The 17,254-nt window shown below is 42.1% G+C and overlaps 2 long non-coding RNA genes across 3 annotated transcripts in view; both read right to left on the bottom strand.

Moving 5' to 3' along the window:
* Positions 1-17,254, bottom strand: part of LOC145532423 (uncharacterized) — a 600,217-nt gene that overhangs the window by 318,246 nt on the left and 264,717 nt on the right. The window lies entirely within an intron of this gene.
* Positions 14,809-17,155, bottom strand: LOC145531000 (uncharacterized). The gene is made up of 2 exons (XR_014072111.1): positions 15,738-17,155; positions 14,809-15,653 (listed from the first exon to the last, which is right to left on the bottom strand). It is a non-coding gene; the product is annotated as an uncharacterized LOC145531000 (long non-coding RNA).

The raw sequence follows: 17,254 nt of genomic DNA, 5'->3' as shown, positions 1-17,254 counted from the left end.
AAGCATGGCACCAGCATTTCTGATGAAGAGGTGGGATCGACGTGACGGCTACTTGCTTGTAAATTAGCTGCATGTCCAAAACAGCGTGAGTTAAAGGTTACTGAATCTCGAATGGCAATGGCAAACACACTGTTGTGTAGCAACATCAAAGAACAAACACACTTCCTTCCCTATATTCTTAATGTAAACACGGTATCTGTTACTTTACCAAAATCCTGCAGGATTCCTCTTCTAAAACCATAAGGAGGCTTCTTTGAGTTTTCAGAACAGGGTGTCTTCCTGGCAGACATTCAATAACTTGAAAAAGGCTTATTTTAACAAGCTCCATTTCATTCCACTGGACACAGAGCAGGTTGATTTTCAAAAGCCTTTCAAACTAAATTATAGTCATGCCCTGGCCATCACTACATGTCGTTTTTGCCTTCTTTCTTATTTGCCTACCTATGCCCAAATTAGACAGAATAGGGCTTAAATATTTTGGCAATATCTGGATTTTTAAAGCTGAAAATGCATCTTCGGGCATGGGTGCTAAATTTGCTTATTCTTTCAAACTCCACCTTATGGGTACAAATAAGAAACAAGAGAGTGAAGAGGACAGAAGACTGAGATGGAAAGTCAGACGCACCAGGGACCAGGGGTGAGGTGACCAATGACCTACGTGTGGCCTCCATGTTGAGACCATAACAGAAAACTGCGAAGACTATAGTGACTGAACCGTCCACAACCTGTGCTAAAGAGCAGCCACCAGGATCTGTCCTCACTCTGCAGAAATCACTGCTGCAGCTTTTTGAAGAGAAGTTAGAAATGTCGATTTTCACTGAAAACTACTGAGTCAACTTTTGGCAACTAAAGCTTTCAAAGTGTGTGGGCTTAAAAAAAGTGTCTGAGCTCTAAAATTCAAGATGGCAATAATTTTCAGTGTCTGGCATCTAGCATTGGAAGATGTTGGGAGAGTTGGGTGTTGTGATAGGCATAATTGAGGCTCCCCCAAAATGTCCACATTCTCATCCCTGAAACCTATGAGTATGACCAAAGGGACTCTGCATGCATGACTTTGTTAAGGCTCTTAAGATGAGAAGATTAACATTTATTATCTAAGGGGGTCCAATGTAATCACAAGAGTTCTTATAAGAAGGAAACAAAGTCAGAGAGAGACACAGAGACACACACAGAGACAGAGACAGAGATGTGGAAGCTGCAATTCTGCTGAGTTTAAAGCTGGAGGAGGAGACCGTGAGCTGGAAAAGGCACGGAAACAGGCTCTCCCCTCGACTCCTCAAGAAACGCAGCTCCGCCAACATCTTGCTTTTAGCCCAGGGAGATAATAAATTTGCATTGCCTCAAGATACTAAGTTTGTAGTAATTTGCTTCAGCAGCAGTGGGAAACTAATGCAGGTGTGAACTCTGACCAGACACATAATGGCTGTTCCTTAGACAAAATATGACTTCAACCTCTCCAACTGTAATTTTCTGATGGGCTTACTAATAGCTGGTCCATTTAATCCTACCATGAGGATTACACAGGAAATGAATAAAATGCTTAGTGGAGAGCTCAGTACTAGTAAGGGCAATTTTCTGACACAACTTCTAACAACAAAAGTGTGTTGTTTTTTTTTTCCCAACAACAATCAATTACCTAACAGTAACTGCAATACAAAGGGAAAGACTAGAGATCTCTTCAAAAAAATTACAGATACCAAGGGAATATTTCATACAAAGATAGGCTCGATAAAGGACAGAAATGGTATGGACCTAACAGAAGCAGAAGATATTAAGAAGAGGTGGCAAGAATACACTGAAGAACTGTACAAAAAACATGTTCACGACCCAGATAATCACGATGGAGTGATCACTCACCTAGAACCAGACATCCTGGAATGTGAAGTCAAGTGGGCCATTGGAAGCATCACTACGAGCAAAGCTAGTGGAGGTGATGGAATTCCAGTTGAGCTATTTCAAATCCTGAAAGATGATGCTTTGAAAGTGCTGCACTCAATATGTCAGCACATTTTGAAAACTCAGCAATGGCCACAGGACTGGAAAAGGTCAGCTTTCATTCCAATCGCAAAGAAAGGCAATGCCAAAAAATGCTCAAACTACCACACAATTGCACTCATCTCACATGCTAGTAAAGTAATGCTCAAAATTCTCCAAGCCAGGCTTCAGCAATACGTGAGCCATGAACTTCCAGATGTTCAAGCTGGTTTTAGAAAAGGTAGAGGAACCAGAGATCAAATTGTCAACATCTGCTGGATCATCGAAAAAGCAAGAGAGTTCCAGAAAAACATCTACTTCTGTTTTATTGACTATGCCAAAGCCTTTGACCGTGTGGATCACAATAAACTGTGGAAAATTCTGAAAGAGATGGGCATACCAGACCACCTGACCTGCCTCTTGAGAACCCTGTATGCAGGTCAGGAAGCAACAGTTAGAACTGGACATGGAACAACACACTGGTTCCAAATAGGAAAAGGAGTACGTCAAGGCTGTATATTGTCTCCCTGCTTATTTAACTTATATGCAGAGTACATCATGAGACACGCTGGGCTGGAGGAAGCACAAGCTGGAATCAAGATTGCCAGGAGAAATATCGATAAACTCAGATACGCAGATAACACCACCCGTATGGCAGAAAGTGAAGAAGAACTAAAGAGCCTCTTGATGAAAGTGAAAGAGGAGAGTGAAAAAGCTGGCTTAAAGCTCAACATTCAGAAAACTAAGATCATGGCATCCGGCCCTATCACTTCATGGCAGATAGATGGGGATACAGTGGAAACAGTGGCTGACTTTATTTTTCTGGGCTCCAGAATCACTGCAGATGGTGATTGCAGCCATGAAATTAAAAGACGCTTACTCCTTGGAAGGAAAGTTATGACCAACCTAGACAGCCTATTAAAAAGCAGAGACATTACTTTGTCAACAAAGGTTCATCTAGTCAAGGCTATGGTTTTTCCAGTGGTCATGTATGTGAGAGTTGGATGGTGAAGAAAGCTTAGCGCTGCAAAATTAATGCTTTTGAACTGTGGCGTTGGAGAAGACTCTCGAGAGTCCCTTGGACTGCAAGAAGATCCAACCAGTCCATCCTAAAGGACATCAGTCCTGGGTGTTCATTGTAAGGACTGATGTTGAAGCTGAAACTCCAATACTTTGGCCACCTGATGCGAAGAGCTGACTCTTTTGAAAAGACCCTGATGCTGAGAAGGATTGGGGGCAGGAGGAGAAGGGGATGACAGAGGATGAGATGGCTGGATGGCATCATCGACTCGATGGACATGGGTTTGGGTGGACTCCGGGAGTTGGTGATGGACAGGGAGGCCTGGCTGGGGTTCATGGGGTCGCAAAGAGTTGGACAGGACTAAGCAACTGAACTGAACTGAAGCATTTTAGGAGCTCTGTGCCAAGAACTGGTGGAAAAGATCAACAGCTTATTTTTCTGATTACACCACTGTTATTCCCAACTTGCCCCAGATCCTTCTTATGCTCTTCCCTGGCCTGTCTTATCGCCCTGAAGACATGATTCCACGGGCTGCAACCCCCAGGATTTCCCGCTGACTGCTTTCCTGTTGGGTTTGCCAAGGAAGGTCCTGGAAGGAGATCAGAGGGTGGGAAGGGAAAGAGGTTAGGATGTGTAGCCCGCCAGTGGGTTGCCATGCCCTCCTCCAGGGGATCTTCCTGACCCAGGAATCGAATCCAGGTCTCCCACATTCCAGGCAGATTCTTTACCATCTGAGCCACCAGGGAAGCCCCAATAGTTTATTTACTAAAGTCTCTAACTTTGAGTTTCTAACTGGTAGGATGAGCTCCATAATTTGCAGATCCCTGTACAGAATAAAAATATAGGGTCTTTGATCCCTAAAGCCAGAAAACATGTGCTGCTAAAGTACTAAAATATAAAGATTTTCCTGTCTTTAATGATCTCTTTCTTGACCTATCATAGCATTTTTTGCTTGTATTACTACTTAATGTCATTGTAAGTAAAAATAAAGTATTAAACTTTAAAATTATTAGCATTTTAGCATTCCTTCTCATATTATACAATGCCAGTTTTAGATGCAAATAAAGAAGCATTTAGCTCATGTACAGAAATACCAAAATTACACACCTGATATTTTGTAGTTTATACATGTGTATGTGTTTTATTCTTATCAGGACAGTGAAGACACTGCATAAAACTAAATCTTTTCTCTTTGTTTCACACATACTCTACCAACACCCTGTATCTTCAGCTCTCTGATGAGTAAGAAGTGAGCATGGATCTCATTTATTCAGTTTACCAAATTACATGCTAATCTCTCCCAGAAACACCCTCACAGATCACAGAAACACTCAGAAATAACATTTTGCCAGCTATGACCTAAGCTCATCCCTTAGGTCAACTGATTTGCCACGTAAAATTAACCATCACATTCCCACAAAGAGCAAATCATCTGGCCTGGACAATATTTGTTGATTGAATATATGCATTTTATGAAGTTGGCACTGCTAACTGCTATAAGCATTCTCTGCATCACCCTGTTTTGGGAAGACCCAGGATTGATAGTTTTCATTACTTTTTATTTGATTTCTAAAAGAAATTAAAGACTCGGGGAATAAAAACCCCAAAGTCGAACCTAAAGCAAGTAAAATGGTCTCTGCTGTTGTTCAGTCGCGCAGTCGTGTCCAGCTCTTTGTGACCCCACGGACTGCAGCACACCATGCTGGTGTGTCTTCCACCATCTCTCAGAATTTGCTCAAATTCATGTCCACTGAGTTGGTGATGCCATCCAAAAATCTTATCCTCTGCCATTCCCTTCTCCTTTTGCCTTCAATCTTTCCCAGCATTGGGATCTTTTCCAATGAGTCACCTCTTGAGAGATTCAAATAAAGTTAAAACTGAGGGTGATATTTTGGAAGTAATATGATTCCAGTCAACAGATTTACAAAGATCTTTTTGCCTTTCTGTTATTTGTGAATGGCCTGAAGAATAACCCACATGTCACCAGAGTGAGATGATCTAGTCAATTACATTATTCCCTATGGTTTTCCAAAGGAAAGAAATACTCAAGAAAGCCATACAGCCATTGGATCTCCTTTTCCAACTTAGAAGCTGTAGAGTTAGTGTGGCTGTGTTTGTTGGTTGAAAAAACTTCTTAATTATTTACTATAGCACAGGCTTGCTAATGGGAATAAATTGATATGCTAATTAAATATGCAATTGCAAACTGGACGATAGTCAGTTGGTAAAAACTCAGGCATCAGCAAGCAGCAGATAATTACAGATGATTAAAACCCATAAACATTTTTAAACTTTGGCTTTGATAGATAAAATAACAAATCACTGCCCCTGTCTTGCACTCTCCTCGTGTGTCTATAAACACCTACAGAAAGGACACCAGGTGTACTGGTTAAATCATAACTAGTACTTACATCATGTTTTATCATCAAATGTCTAAGAAATGAGATAAAATATTTATTTTCAAATTTAGTGTTACTTTCTCCTAGTTTTAACAGATTTTTTCTTTTTATTACAATAACATATGCTTGCACAAATACTGCAAAATAGATACCGGCAAAAAGAAAATAATAATCTACCAATAATAGATAATAATATTAATATACAAAGATACTTACTTCAGAAATAGTGTGTATTCTTTCAGCTTTCATGTTGCATGTATTTTTAAAAAGCATATTTCCCAACTTGTTTTATAACCTGTTTTGCTCAACCAACTAGTATAGTATAAACACATTTCATCACATATTATTTTAATAGGTTTTTTAATGGCCACCTAGTGTTACATGCAACAGATATGCATTGCTTTTAAGTCAATTTTTATAACTAGATATTTTACATGTTTTCATAATTTTCTGTTATACATAATTCTGCAGATAAAATGTAGGAGGAGTACATTTCATAACCTTGAGATAAGCAAAGATTTTTGAAACCAGGCAAATATCTTGAATAGCCTCTTTTGTCTAGTTTAACCTCTTCAGTGCGGTTTTTCTTTGACAGTTCTCTCAATGGAAGCTGGTGTTTCAATACTCAGATTACGTGGGAAAGAAAGTCAAGTTGGAGCCTGTGTCAGGGAAGGGTAGGGGCGGGAAGACCAACAAAGAAATGCAGATGATTTATTTAGACTGGAGGGAGTGCTGACCTCCAAGGATTACAAAGTAAGAAGAGGTTCTCATTGTCTCAGACTCTTTTAAGGAGGATGTCAGGACAGAGGTAAGAGATACACGGAGGTGAGCATAAGAGACAAAGACTGAAAAACTAGACAATGTAGGGCAAAGAGCTAACAGGCGCTGGGAAGAGGCAGCGTGTCTCTCTCATCTGAGCCTTGCTCCTCACTGCTAACCCCCTCTGGTGACTGGAGTGTTGACAAGAAGCTTGGGCAGCTGACCCCACCGCGGGGCAGGTGAGGGCCTCACCCACTGTGACACCAGCACAGGAGGAGAAGGGGAGGTGGGGCGAGCCAGCCTGTTTGAGAGGTGAGCGCTCGTCCGCGAGGACACCGCCGCCGCCAGCGTTTGCCACTAAGGAAGCAGTCGTAGCTTCCCTGGCGGCTCAGCTGGTAAAGAGTCCATCTGCAATGAGAAGACCCAGGCTCCATCCTGGGTGGGGAAGGTCCCCTGGAGAGGGAAATGGCACCCCACCCCAGTGTTCCTGCCTGGAGAATTCTAGGGACCGAGGAGCCTGGGGGGCTGCAGTCCATGGGATCACAGAGTCGGACACGACGGAGTGACTAACAAACAGTATCGACCCGACTCAGAGAAGAGCCCTGTTGCTCTGTTCTCCTTCTCTGCACACACGCCTCTGCAAGGTAAGCCCTCAGTGTCCCGTGCCGTCTCAGCGGCCAGGCACACCCCAAGCACACGCTAAACTTCTGACTGGCCCTTACGTTTCCTTCTTGAGGATAACGCTCTTTTCGCAATACTCTTTTATTTTTAATTGTTTCTTTCAGGATTCTGAAATTCTTCCCATGGATTCCTCGCTATTCATCTCAAAGTAAAATCTGATTTGCTATGTTCAAGTTTATTTCTTTATTTTTTTAAGAGCCTTGACTCCATAATTTGAAAGATCAGGTTCTCTGCCGAAACACTGCTATGCTTACGAAGCCCAGCAGACTGGAGCACAGAGCAGGTTGCAGGGGTAGGAGGCAAGCAGACCGCGTACCCGCCAGCTCTGGGGAGGAGGCAGGTGCTCCCAGTGACAGGGACCGCAGAGCTATGCGGATTTCAACACCAGAGTCAAACGTTCCCGCAGGGCCAGATCTGTGCAGTTTCTGGCTTCCTGCCCATAGGCACTCCTGGCCTCGTAACCTTCAACAAGGGAAGGGCATGCGGAGACAAGACAGGATGGAGACAGAGAGGGTGATGAGGAAAACCATTTTTTGTAGCCTGAGGAGTCTATGGGAGTGAGAGAGACACCATCACAGAGAGACTGGAGGTTTACACAGACCAGTCACCATCAACTAAGGGGCATATGCTCCCCTCTGCACAAGGGATTTTTGGCAATGCTTGGAGATATTTTGGTTGTCACTACTGCACTTGCAGAGAAGGCAATGGCACCCCACTCCAGTACTCTTGTCTGGAAAATCCCATGGAGAGAGGAGCCTGGTAGGCTGCAGTCTATGGGGTCGCTAAGAGTCGGACACAGCTGAGCGACTTCACTTTCACTTTTCACTTTTGTGCATTGGAGAAGGAAATGGCAACCCACTCCAGTGTTCTTGCCTGGAGAATCCCGGGGATGGCGGAGCCTGGTGGGCTGCCGTCTATGGGGTCTCACAGAGTTGGACACAACTGAAGTGACTTAGCAGCAGCAGCAGCAACTGCACTTGAGGAAGGGTGGCATCTAAGCAGTAGAGGCCAGTTCAGTCACTCAGTCGTGTCCAACTCTTTGCGACTCCATGGGCTGCAGCACGTCAGGCCTCCCTGTCCATTACCAACACCTGGAGCCTGCTCAAACTCATGCCCATCAAGTCAGTGATGCCATCCAACCATCTCATCCTCTGTCACTCCCTTCTCCTCCTGCCTTCAATCTCTCCCAGCATCAGAGTCTTTACCAATGAGTCAGTTCTTCACATCAGGTGGCAAAAGTATCGGAGTTTCAGCTTCAGCTTCAGTCCTTCCAATGAATTTTCAGGACTGATCTCCTTTAGGATGGACTGGTTTGTTCTCCTCACAGTCCAAGGAACTCTCAAGAGTCTTCTCCAACACCACAGTTCAAAAGTATCAGCTTTCAATTCTTCGGGGCTCAGCTTTCTTTATAGTCCAGCTTCACATCCATACATGACTACTGGAAAAACCATAGCTTTGACTAGATAGACCTTTGTTGTCAAAGTGATGTCTCTGCTTTTTAATATGCTGTCTAGGTTTGTTATAGCTTTTCTTCCAAGGAGAAATCATCTTTTAATTTCATGGCTGCAGTCACCATCTGCATTGATTTGGAGCCCAAGAAAATAAAGTCAGCCACTGTTTCCATCAGACTCTGGGAGGAAACAAAGCCTTGTGCGCACCAGGACCCAGGAGGACGGAGCAGTGACCCCGCAAGAGACTGAGCCAGATCTGTCTGTGAGTGTCCAGAAGTCTTGGACAGACATGTGGGTCAACAGTGGCCTGCACAGATCAGGGGCAATGAATACAACAGTCCTGGGAGCCTCAGGCACGCTGGCATAAGTCCTTTTGAATGAATTATGGTTATCTGAATAAAATTCATCCATCCCAGTCCATTTTAGTTTCCTGATTCCTAAAATGTCATTGTTCACTCTTGCCATCTCCTGTTTGACCACTTCCAATTTACCTTGATCCATGGATCTAACATTCCAGATTCCTATATAATACTATTCTTTACAGCATCAGACTTTACTTTCATCACCAGTCATATCCACAGATGGGCACTGTTTTCACTTTGGCTTCATCTCTTCATTCTCTCTGGAGCTATTTCTCCACTGATCTCCAGCAGCATATCGGGCACCTACCGACCCGGGGAGTTCATCTTTCAGTGTCATATCTTTTTGCCTTTTCATACTGTAGAGGCATGGAACAATGGACTGGTTCCAAATTGGGAAAGGAGTACAATAAAGCTGTGTATCATCACCCCGCTTATTTAACTTATATGCAGAGTACATCATGGGAAATGCCAGGCTGGATGAAACACAAACTGGAATCAAAATTGCCGAGAAAAATATCAACAACCTCAGATATACAGATGATACCACCCTGATGGCAGAAAACCAACAGGAACTAAAGAGCATCTTAATGAAAGTGAAAGAGGAGAATGAAAAAGCTGGCTTAAAACTCAACATTCAGAAAACTAAGATCATGGCATCTGGTCTCATCACTTCATGGCAAATAGATGGGGAAACAGTGGAAACAGGGACAGACTTTATTTTCTTGGGCTCCAAATCAATGCAGATGGTGACTGCAGCCAAGAAATTAAAATATGCTTGCTCCTTGGAAGAAAAGCTATGACCAACCTAGACAACATATTAAAAAGCAGAGACAATACTTTGCCGAAAAAGGTCCATCTAGTCAAAGCTATGGTTTTGCCAGTAGTCATGTATGGATGTGAGAGTTGGACCATAAAGAAAGCTGAGCGCCAAAGAATTGTTGCTTTTGAACTGTGATTTTGGAGAAGACTCTTAAGAGTCCCTTGGACTGTGAGGAGATCAAACCAGTCCATCCTAAAGGAGATCAGTCCTGAATATTCATTGGAAGGACTGAGGCATGAAGCTGAAACTCCAATACTTGGACCACCTGATGCGAAGAACTGACTCACTGGAAAAGTCCCTGATGCTGGGAAAGATTGAAGGCGGGAGGAGAAGTGGATGACAGAAGATGAGATGGTTCGATGGCTTCACTGACTCTATGGACATGAGTCTGAGAAAGCTCTGGGAGTTGGTGATGGACAGGGAAGTCTGGCCTGCTGCAGTCCATGAGGTCGCAGAGTCAGACACGACTGAGTGACTGATCTGAACTGAAGTATAGAAGGCCAGGGACACTGCTAATTATTCCACAATATACAGGACATTACCCTCCCCTCTAAAAGCATCCAACCTAAAATGTCAATATTACTGAGGTTTCTAAACTTTGATATAGATTAAGCTGGCACTTTATTTTCCTCAAATTGAAGAAGTTGCACAAATATTTTCACTCCTATATTGACGGGAACATGTCGTGGAGACAAGAATCAATAACATCATCATCATCATCATCATCCTTGGCATTCTTATCATTGTAGTCAACAGTTATGAAGAACTTACTGCATGCCACGCATTTTATGTTCAATGGTTTATTGCTTGCTCATGCAATAAGTGGTCGGTACTATTTAATATCTTTGAGATGCAGAAAGATAACTAAAAAAACTGAAGTTCTGAGAGATTATTATGTAATTTCTTCCAGGTGTCAGATAGCAATATAGTTTAAGCTGGCACTTAATTTCCCCAAAATTGAAGAAGTTGCACAAATATTTCTCAGAGTGAGGAATCCTGCCCCCTCCTCCACAATCCACGTGTTTGTCCAAAGCTAGTGCTTGTCATCATTCTGCTCTGAGGGGAAAGCAGGGGAAGCAGGGAGCATAGATGTACTTTTTAATATACAGACATATGAGCTTGGCAAGGCCGCTGCATGTGCAATCTCAGTAAGAAATCTTATATGCCAGCAACAACCAAAAATAACATTTAAAAACAGCAAACAAAATTATGAGCATCCAAGAAAAATTCTAATGAGTCTATGACTTTTAGGTAAAATTATAAATTGTTATTGACAAACTTGGTAGAAAGCCTAAATAAATGGAGAGAGAAAGACCTTCTCCACTGGATAGGAAGACTCATTAGCATAAAATGTTAGATGTCTCCAAATTAATCAAAATGGAATGCAATTTCATGACAAGTTCTAAAAGCATTTTTGTTGCAATTTGGTAAACTACTTATAGGATTTACATATGATAAATTACCAAAGTAGACAAGACAGTGCAGAAGAAGACCAAGAAAGTGAAGCAATTTTTTTTCCTGAGCATGTATCCAGCTATGGGAATTAAGAGTGTACAGTAGTGGCCTGGGGAGAGATCAGTAGAATAGAAAAGGAAGCCCAACAACATATTCCCAGGTGGCACAATGCTAAAGCATCCACCTGCAATGCAGGAGAACACCAGAGAAGTGAGTTCAATCCCTGGGTTGGGAAGATTCCCTGGGGAAGGAAATGGCAACCCACTCTAGTGTTCCTGCCTGGAGAACTGCATGGACAGAGGTGCCTGGAGGGCTATAGTCCCTGGATCGTGAAGAGCTGGACATGACTGTGTGACTGAGGGCGCACGCACACACACACACATCTGAGACTGAATTGTAATTGCAACAAATAGTACTTAGACAATCAGTTATCATTCAAAAAAGTTTTTAAAAATAGAACGGAACATACATATAGGGAAGGTGAAGACCAAGGTGTAAAAAAAAAATTTTAAATACCTCAGCAAGAAATATTAAAATATGTATGTTTATGATTTGGGCTCAGAGAGTTTTTAAAATAAAATCTAATAAAACATAAATTATAATTATTAGACTATGCTATAATATAATTGTCATCAAAAGACATTTAAAGTCTGAAACAGACTGTCAGTTGGAGGAATATATTTGAACGCAGTAACAAAGCATTAGAGAATTAGCAAGCAAAATTTAAAATCCTTCTAAACCTCAATAAGAAAAACAAGCACAATCCAAAAATGGATAAAGGATATACATAAGAAATTCAAAAAGAAGGCAATATTAATGAATAATAAACATGTAAAAGATGGTTTGAACAGTGCAGTCAGAGAAACACAAAGTAAAATTGAAGTAAGACACTATTTTAAGGGGACTCCCAGGTGGCTCAGCGGTAAAGATCTGCCTGCCAATGCTGGAGACGCCAGTTTGATCTGGGCTGGGCAGATCCCCTGGAGAAGGAAATGGCAACCGCTCCACTCCTCTTGCCTGGAAAATCCCAGGGACAGAGGGGCCTGGCGGGCGCAGTCCATGGGGTCACAGAGAGCTGAGCGTGACTGAGCACACACACACGCACAATCAGAGAAACACAAAGTGAAACTGAAATGAGACACTATTTTACATCCAACACTCGAACAAAAGCTCAAAATATCTGGATGCAGTCTTTAGGGAAGGATGTGGCTCAAGAGGAATCATTATACACTGCTGGTGGGAATGCAAATGTCCACGACTGCCTTAGAGACCAGTTTAGCAATAGCTACTAAAGCCAGGGAGGTGAGTAGCCACAACTCAGCATTTGTCCTTGGAGTTTTAGCCTTGCATAAAGAGACACGTTCAAAGACATTTGCAGCAATGTTTGCATAATAGAAAAGATCAGGAGAAATGAAAATCTTATCAATAGGAGAATAGAGAAGTTAGGAGTAGTGATACAATGAAATATTACATAGACGTTAAAAATAAATGTGCCAGAGCTACATATGTCAACAGTTTATCTTTCCTCATGTCAAAGGAAAATAAAAACAAGTTGCCTAAGAATATGTACAAATTATGCCACAGATATATTTTAAAATATGCAAACCTGGGACTTTCCTGGTGGTCCAGCGAGGGCGCCCAGGTTCGATCCCTGGTCAGAGAACTAGATCCCCTATGCCGCAACAAACAATCTGTATGCCACAATGAAATTCCTTCACACCGCAGCTAAGACCCAACTCAGCCAAATACACAGATAAAATGCTTTAAAAAATGCAGACCAATATTATTTATTACTGAGGAAGTCTACTCATCAGAAGCAGAAGTGAAATAGCAAATAAAAATCCAAGACAGTGGTTAAATCTTGATGTGGTGGGAGAGAGAGACAAGTAAACAGTGAAGAGAGAGGCTTCAAATGATGGGTAATAAGTTACTTTTTAAGTCAAGTAGAGGTGTAGGGATTATTATTTACATCTTAATAAAGCATTTAAAATATGAACAATCACAACTTTTAAAGTGTAAACAACCACCCCTTCCCCTTGTCCAGTGAATCACTGAGCATGTAGGGTCATCAATGTGGGTTGTGTGGTGTTACTGGAAAGAGAATTGCATCCAGAAGAAAACTCCGAATTCAATTCCCTTTGCTTTTAGGAAAACTGGCCGCTTCAGTAGACGTTCCTTGACTTCACAGAACCTTCGGTGGATGAAGCTGGCTTAGCAGGTGGACCCCTTGTGCCCTCTCACTCCTATCTTGGATCTTGTCCTTGGATCAAACCCTGGGATGTGAGATTCAAGCACACCAGCCGTCCTGTGCTTCTTACACCATAACATCTAGTATATTTCCAAGGACCATGTCCTGCCAAAACCTATTGGACCTCTATACATACTAACAAAATATTTTCTCATAATTCAAAATGAATGAAAATAACTAAACAAAGGCTTTAAATTAAAAATCATGATTTCCGGCAAAGCACTGCATGGTCTAATCTGTCTGGGTATCACTGTCAACAGTGGCAGAAATGATGGCCACATGGCCCAGGAGCCAACTGAAGGCTGATGTGAAATGATCGTTCCCATTTCACAACAGTGAAGGACTGCAAAACAATAGCAACTTGTCTTTGTTCAAAATTTTAATAGTTTGTTCATTAGGAATTTTTCATTAGTTTTGATATCTAAAAATAATTGCATTGCCTGCTATTTAGGTTGATTACTGAGTGTTTCAGTCAGTCATTTCAGTCACTCAGTCATGTCCGACTCTTTGCAACCCCATGGACTGCAGCACATCAGGTTTCCCTGTCCATCAACAATGCCCAGAGAATCCTCAAACTCATGTCAATCGGTGAGTGATGCCATCCAACCATCTCATCCTCTGTCGTTCCCTTCTCCTCCTGCCCTCAATCTTTCCCAGTATCAGGGTCTTTTCCAATGAGTCAGTTCCAATGAGTCAAGATTCCTGGGAATCTTGATTCCAGCTTGTGCTTCATCCAGACCATCATTTTGTATGATGTACTCTGTATAAAGGTTAAATAGGCAGGGCGACAATATACAGCCTTGACGTATGTCTTTTCCAATTTGGAACCAGTCCGTTGTTCCATGTCTGGTTCTATTGTTGCTTCTTGAACTGCATACACGTTTCTCAGGAGGCACGTAAAGTGGTCTGGTATTCCCATCTCTAGAAGAATTTTCCACAGTTTGTTGTGATCCACACAGTCAAAGGCTTTAACATAGTCAATGAAGCAGAAGTAGATGTTTTTCTGGAATTCCCTTGCTTTTTCTATGATCTAACGGATGTTGGCAATTTGATCTCTGGTTCCTCTGCTTTTTCTAAATCCAGCTTGAATATCTGGAAGTTCTCTGTTCATGTACTGCTAAAGCCTAGCTTGAAGGATTTTGAGCATTACTTTGCTAGAGTGTGAGATGAGTGTAATTGTGCAGCCATCTGAACATTCTTTGGCATTGCTTTTCTTTGGGATTGGAATGAAAACTGACTTTTTCCAGTCCTGTAGTCACTGCTGAGTTTTCCAAATTTGCTGCCATATTGAGTACAGCACTTTCACAGCATCATCTTTCAGGATTTGAAATAGCTCGACTGGAATTCCATCACCTCCACTAGCTATGTTCGTAATGATGCCTCCTAAGGCCCACATCCACTCCAGGATGTCTGGCTCTAGGTGAGTGATCACACCATTGTGATTATCTGGGTCGTGAAGATCTTTCTTGTACAGTTCTTCAGTGTATTCTTGCCACCTCTTCTTAATATCTTCTGCTTCTGTTAGGTCCATACCATTTCTGTCCTTTATCAAGCCCATCTTTGCATGAAATGTTCCCTTGGTATCTCTAATTTTCTTGAAGAGATCTCTAGTCTTTCCCAATCTGTTGTTTTCCTCTATTTCTTTGCATTGATCGCTGAGGAAGGCTTTCTTATATATCCTTGCTATTCTTTGGAACTCTGCATTCAGATGGATATATCTTTCCTTTTACCCTTTGCCTTTTGCTTCTCTTTTCTCAGATATTTGGAAGGCCTCCTCAGATAACCATTTTGCCTTTTTGCATTTCTTTTTCCTGGGGATGGTTTTGATCACAGCCTCCTGTACAATGCTACAAACCTCTGTCCGCAGTTCTTCAGACACTCTGTCTATCAGATCTAATCCCTTGAATCTATTTGTCACTTCCACTGTATAATCATAAGGGATTTGATTTAGGCCATACCTGAATGGTATTAGTGGTTTTCCCTACTGTTTTCAATTTAAGTCTGAATTTGTCAATAAGTTCATGATCTGAGCTACAGTCAGCTCATGGTCTTGTTTTTGCTGACTGTATAGAGCTTCTCTATCTTCAGCTGGAAAAAATATAATGAATCTGATTTCAGTATTGACCATCTGGTGATGTCGATGTGTAGAGTCATCTCTCATGTTGTTGAGAGAGAGTGCTTACTATGACCCAGTCCCTTCTCTTGGCAAAACTCTGTTAGCCTTTGCCCTGCTTCATTTTGTACTCCAAGGCCAAACTTGCCTGTTACTCCAGGTATCTCTTGACTTCCTGCTTTTGCATTCCAGTGCCCTGTGATGAAAAGGACATCTTTTTTGGTGTTAGTTCTAGGTCTTATAGCTCTTCATAGAAACGTTCAACTTAGCTTCTTCACAATGCCATAGACTTGGATGACTGTGATATTGAATGGTTTGCCTTGGAAACAAACAGAGATCGTTCTGTCACTCTTGAGACTGCACCCAAGTACTGCATTTCACATTCTTTTGTTGTCCATGAGGGCTACTCCATTTCTTCTAAGGGATTCTTGCCCACAATACTGCACCCAAGTACTGCATTTCACATTCTTTTGTTGTCCATGAGGGCTACTCCATTTCTTCTAAGGGATTCTTGCCCACAATAGTAGATACAATGGTCATCTGAGTTAAATTCGCCCATTCTGGGACACCAAAATTACCCCTTAAATTTTGTGCTCCAGAGTGAGCAACGCACCTGCCTGCCCCTAATCCCAGCCCATCCAAGGCCCTCAGTTCGGCTCTCTGTTCTCACAGGACACAGTCTCTCGCAGCAACTGAAGAGTCTAGTGCCATTTACCCTGTTCTGACCTGAAACACACTCTGTCTGAGCCTAGTGGCTACAGTCACCTTTATTGTCACGGATTCAGGCTCAATTTGCAAAGGGCATATCAAAGCATGTAACTGTGTAGATATAAACTTCAAACAAATCCAATATAATTAAAGTAGCATTTAGAGTGTCTTCCATGTATAAGACACAGGAATAGGATCTTTGTGCAGCCGGTAGGGCACACAGGTTATACTAAGACACAATGGCGCTGTCACAGAGATCCCCCACCTCTGCAAAAACTTAAGTACTCATATTACAGTGGAGAAAAAATATTTATAAATATATAGGAAAACAAATACTAATGTTTATGATCTATTATTTTGCCTTCCAGTTAGCCTAGTTGATGTTTGAAAGTCTATTTACTCACTTCAGAGATCACCTATGATTTGTAGGATATAAAAGAGCAAAGTAAAACAAGTTCAGTTCAGTTCAGTTGCTCAGTCGTGTCTGACTCTTTGTGGCCCCATGGACGGCAGCACGCCAGGCCTCCCTGTCCATCACCAACTACCGGAGTTTGCTCAAACGCAAGTCCATCCAGTCGGTGATGCCATCCAACCATGTCATCCTCTGTCGTCCCCTTCTCTTCCTGCCTTCAATCTTTCCCAGCATCAGGGTCTTTTCCAATGAATCATTTCTTCATATCAGGTGGCCAAAATTGGAGCTTCAGCTTCAACATCTGTCCTTCCAATGAATATTCAGGACTGATCTCCTTTAGGATGGACTGGTTGGATCTCCTTGCAGTCCAAGGGACTCTCAAGAGTCTTCTCCAACACCTCAGTTCAAAAGCATCAATTCTTCGGCGCTCAGCTTTCTTCATAGTCCAACTCTCATATCCATACATGACTACTGGAAAAACCATAGCTTTGACTAGATGGACCTTTGTCAGGAAAGTAATCTCTCTGCTTTTCAATATGCTGTCTAGATTGGTCATAGCTTTTCTTCCAAAGAGCAAGCATCTTTTAATTTCATGGCTGCAGCCACCATCTGCAGTGATTTTGGAGCAAATTACTCTATAAATATTTGTGGAGCACTCAATACTTTCCAGTAGTTCTGGACATAGGATACAGTAATGAAGATTCTATAGCTCTTAGTCAAGTGAGGGATACCAATCAATCAACATGAAATACAATATAGTCTGATAAGTGCTTTGATGGAAGAGAAAGCAGACTCAGCGCCCACATGGAGTGGCACTGAACCCAGACTTGTGCACCAATGTCACGGGAAGC

The sequence above is a fragment of the Giraffa tippelskirchi genome, chromosome 13 (genome assembly GCF_054371585.1).
Source record: "Giraffa tippelskirchi isolate mGirTip1 chromosome 13, T2T-mGirTip1v1.2.pri, whole genome shotgun sequence".
In the NCBI taxonomy this organism is placed as follows: domain Eukaryota; kingdom Metazoa; phylum Chordata; class Mammalia; order Artiodactyla; family Giraffidae; genus Giraffa; species Giraffa tippelskirchi.
The sequence above is the reverse complement of the archived record's forward strand: the minus strand, read 5'-3'. Positions and strand labels throughout refer to the sequence as shown.